At 45.1% G+C, this 4,865-nt stretch overlaps 1 long non-coding RNA gene across 1 annotated transcript; it reads right to left on the minus strand.

Moving 5' to 3' along the window:
* Positions 1-2,462: 2,462 nt before the first annotated feature.
* On the minus strand, positions 2,463-3,321 carry LOC103375366 (uncharacterized). Its single transcript, XR_521203.1, has 2 exons — positions 2,957-3,321; positions 2,463-2,769 (listed from the first exon to the last, which is right to left on the minus strand). It is a non-coding gene; the product is annotated as an uncharacterized LOC103375366 (long non-coding RNA).
* Between the last annotated feature and the right edge of the window lie 1,544 nt (positions 3,322-4,865).

Genomic DNA, 4,865 nt, shown 5'->3' on the forward strand with positions numbered 1-4,865 from the left:
AACACAATGCTCTCCTCTTTTATATTAACAATGTTGTTCTTCATTTGCTCTGAGGAATGTCTGTCTGTCCTGCTCTGTGTCTCACCTGGTGCTGATGATGGGCTCCAGCTGCTGGACTGGTCCTGCTTTGGATGCCTGTCCTCAGAACCGTCCCCCTGAACCTGTCTAGTTCACTGGTCTGACCCTCACATGGCTTCTTCTTAACTCTATTCAGGACTTTTGGGGTCTTTTGGACCCCAGGCCATTTGGTTTAGGTGACAGGTATTGTTCTTTGATTTTTAAAGATTTTATTTTTAAATATAAAAAGAGGGACAAAAATATGTCAACTTATCAGAAAATGTATTTAACATCGTATAAAAGTCTGTAATGAATACCAACAATTATTTTGCACATATTCTGTCTTGGGGTCCAATGGACCCCCTAAGACCTTCTATGAATGGCAACATGAAAGTCCTGAATAGGGTTCAGATAACTAACCATGCTGGCTGCGCCTCTTTCTGACATTTCTGAGCCCTGCTGCTGGAACAGAGACTAAATGACATCATTCAGTTGGAACTCAAACTTGGGGTTGGGTCGCACACTCAATCATTTCTGTTCCAACTGTTCCAATTTCTGACTAATCAGGACCCACCCTGATGTCCTGCCTCCCCCCATGAATCAAAGTTTTGGCAAACCAATGGCAGAGCCGGATTTGTTCCAATTTAGTCATGTGACCCTCCATGAGGCTTCGCGCTGTTGTACAAATTCACCGAAGACGGCGTAAGTACCGCAGTGGTTTCTTTCACTCATTTTAATGAAATTATTGTGCAAACGTGTTTAAACAGTTCAGTTTTTGATTGAGTTCAGTGGTACTGAGGTAACTATGTTTATTTTTTAACTGGGCATCGTAAAATAATGGCGAAAATACGTTAGCTGCCTTCTCTGAGACAGAAGGCGTGAGAACGCTGGTTTGATCCCCGATGACGGCACCGGGAAATAGCGGGCTAATAATACGAATACGCGGTTACAACGGCTTATTACACACGTAAAGTTTTATTACAAGCAAAGTAAAGAAAAAAAACAACAACAAAAAAAACCCCACTTGGCTAGTAACTACAGAGTATTTAATACTGTGTACACTACTGCTATGTACAGATCATACATGTACACGGTACTAGACTGTAACACAGTGTAAATAAAGACTGCATGTATCTGTTAAAGTACTTTCAGAGTATATTTGCCTATCAGGATTAATGTAGTAGTAGTAGTAGTGGTAGTATACATGTATAGAGTACATGTATCCTATTACACACAGATCACATACTACTACTCTGGATGTATTTTAACAGATACATGCAGAGTATATTTACCTGTTAGGTTAGGCGTCTGCAGTGTTGCGGTCGCTGTACCGGACCATTGTGGTGAAGATAGAGCTGAGCAAGGGAGCAAAGCTCTCGCTTTGCCGGTCAATCTATGTTCCTACTCTCACCTATGGTCATGAGATCTGGGTAATGACCGAAAGAACGAGATCACGGATACAAGCGGCTGAAATGAGTTTCCTCCACAGGGTGGCTGGGCACTCCCTTAGAGATAGGGGGAGGAGCTCAGTCACGCGGGAGGAGCTCGGAGTAGAGCCGCTGCTCCTCCACATCGAAAGGAGCCAGGTGAGGTGGCTCGGGCATCTTTTCCGGATGCCTCCTGGACGCCTCCCTGGGGAGGTGTTCCGGGCGCGTCCCACCGGGAGGAGACCTCGGGGAAGACCCAGGACACGCTGGAGAGACTATGTCTCCCAACTGGCCTGGGAACGCCTGGGGGTCTCCCCGGAAGAGCTGGCGGAGGTGTGTGCGGATCGGGAAGTCTGGGCGGCTTTGCTAAGGCTGCTGCCTCCGCGACCCGACTCCGGATAACCAGAAGAAGATGGATAGATGGATGGATGGATGGTTAGGATTAACGTAGTAGTAGTATACATGTAGTCTGTGTGTAATAGCATACGTGTGTGCTGATGTATGTAACTCTGCTAAGAGACTGTTTTCCTTCAGGAGGCTGTGCAGCATCAGAACCAGAACCAGGACCTATGAAGTTGTTGTTACTATTATTACTATTATTATTGTTGTTGTTGTTGTTGTTGTTGTTATTATTATTATTATTATTGTTATTATTGTTGTTATTTGTAGGAGTAGTTGTGGTATTCTGTCAGGAATTAAACTTTGACATTTTGTTTTATACTTTATTTGTAATTCATTATTAAATAGATGAATTCATGCGTAGTATTGTTCTATTTTGGGCTCTATTCTTGATTCATGACTGCCATAACCTGAACAAAAACCAGAGAACCTGGTTCTGTTGTCAGTCCTGTAGAACATGTGATGGTTCTGTGTTTCAGCTGATGGATCCATCTGATGATCTTCATGTTGTGTTTTACTGAGATGCTCTCACATGTGCAGTTCACACGTCATCAGATAAACCAACAGAAACAACAGATGTGCAAAGAAAGCTTCTTATTTATTCATGTATACACAAAAGGTCAACTGCAGTGTGACAGAATAAACCATGTCATGTATGAAATAAATCAAAACCTCTTCTTTCAGCCCCCTCGTCCTGCTCTTGTGTCCTCCTCATGGTGTCTCTCCTCCAGTCGGTCAGATCAGCCTCAGGCTCCCCAGCTCTGTTTGTGAGTCTGTCCACCAGGCGTTCAGAGAGCCCCTGAAGGCTCCGGACCTCCACCAGGGCCCGGGCCAGCTTCAGGACCTGTTGGTATCCTGGCTGACCATCAGGACCCTGAACTTCCTCCTGAAGAACCACAGAAGAAGAAAGGAGAGGATGGAGAATCAGAGCCGACTGAAGCAGAAAGTGTAAAACGCTGTCAAAGGCTGTGTGTCTGTGGAGCTCTGTCTTCTGACAAATGAAGACTTGTGATTTCTCTGCTGTGGCGTTATTAGTTGTCTAGTAGTGGTCTGTGGTTGGTTGCTGAAGTTGCCTCAGAGTCAGAGGAAATGAGGGCAGAGTCGGTTCTTCAGGGGCCTCAGGAGGGGCGTGCTGGTCCGGGGCGGCAGGACTGGATGGCTCAGAGCTGGATCACCTGACCAGCCTGCTGCCGCTGTGCTGCCGGAGGGGCTCTGGCACAAAGACCGTGGGGTCCAGGCATCATCCACGAACCCCTCCTCCACCTGTCCTGGTGCCTTGGCCCTGTAGCCAGCCCGCCGGGCCCAGAACCTGAGCCTCAGTGGAGGCCTTCAGGAGGAGAGTGCCGTTCTGGGCCCTTCTGAAGCTGGCATGGTCCATCTGAACAGAGACAATGAAGATGAGCAGAGAACTGCAGCAACACTGGAGAACCATGAAAAACAGAAAATATCTTCATTAGATGATCAGTGAATCGAAGTGACTTTGCTATCAGAGCAGGTTTGGTTGGCTTTCACTATAAATAACGTAAAAAAGCTGAGGCCTTCTTTTAAATCACAGATTTCATCAAATTATCACTGATACACCGACACCTTTATAAAGCTCAACTCAAACATGTCTCTCTCAAAATATATCTATATGTATATGCATGCATGTATATATACATATATTTATGCATGTATGTATGTAACAGGTGTGTTTAAATGTTTGTCTATTTCACCAAATATCCATCCTTTTGATCTTGTGTACATTTTGTTTTTATTTTGTTTGTGTGTGTACGCAATTCAGTGTATTTTTGTAATTTATTTTGAAAAGACTTTTATTTTCTTAAATGACCTTTTTTGACCCTCACGGATGTCACTGCCGGTTGTGCAGCTCAACTGGGCGACACGGACGAGAGACTGACGTTTTTTGCAAGACGTTAGCACGCTAGCTGCTGTTTTATGTTGTGTTTTTATGAATACAGCTGCAGACTGGACATTTTAATTTTTTTCTTAAGGAGGTCGGCTCGGCACCGCTGAGGACATTGTTGATGTGGCAATAAACTTCGTGACTACCGGTTCGTCCGAACTTGTTTCCTTTTTTTCCCCACACACAACGCGGAGGTTACCGGTAGCAGAGCAGCGCAGGGACAGGCGGGTTACATTGCTTCTGCACTCCACAGCGTAGGGACAGGCGGGCTACACTGGTGCCGTGACCCGGATCCACTTCGCTCCGGACTGGTCTGTCTTCATCGTGGTTCCTGGAGCTGTGGATCAACATCAGCTTGGTCACTGGAGGTTGCTTTGTGTCACATGTTAACATTTAAATGCTTATTATTATGGTTTAAAATTTAAGAAAAAAAGGTTATTCTTTTACTGCTAAACATTTCATGTTCCTGAAGTGAGTTTAATGCCACAGTATTTTTCTCTGTGTGTATATTGAGGTTTTTCAAGGAGTTAAAAGTGACATTTGTGTATTTTTCTGGAAAAATGGATGACAAAGCTTCACTGAATAATTTTAGCCTTGGTTTTGGGAGGGGTAGGCTGCCTACCACACCAGCTAGAGATGCAAATGCAGTAGGCTCTCCAGCTTTCTGTTCTACCCACATACTCAACCGTACAGCTGCTAGTCTCCAGCACAGTAGCACAATTCCTGGCAACTCAGCTGCAACTGACGCAGCTTTAAATGACCTGATAGTACACATTGCACAGCAGGTGGGACAGACTATAAGTGATCAGTTAAGGGAAAAATGTAATGAGAGTGGTGTTAATGGCGCACAAGCTCAGAGCAGTGTCGGCCAGTTACCTAGTGACTCTAGTTACCTTAACCTGACCGGTGCCAAGTTAGTCCTGCAGTCGGATGTGAAAGAGCCTCCAATCTTCAGAGGAGATGTGTCAGACAAGTTCACGGTGTGTGAGTGGGAGGAGTTGATGAAAACCTACCTGAGGAAACGAGCCACACCCGTAGCGGAGCAACATTCTGAGATAATGTCAAAGTTAATGGGA

This window comes from Stegastes partitus, unplaced genomic scaffold, assembly GCF_000690725.1.
Source record: "Stegastes partitus isolate 25-593 unplaced genomic scaffold, Stegastes_partitus-1.0.2 Scaffold2565, whole genome shotgun sequence".
Lineage (NCBI taxonomy): Eukaryota > Metazoa > Chordata > Actinopteri > Pomacentridae > Stegastes > Stegastes partitus.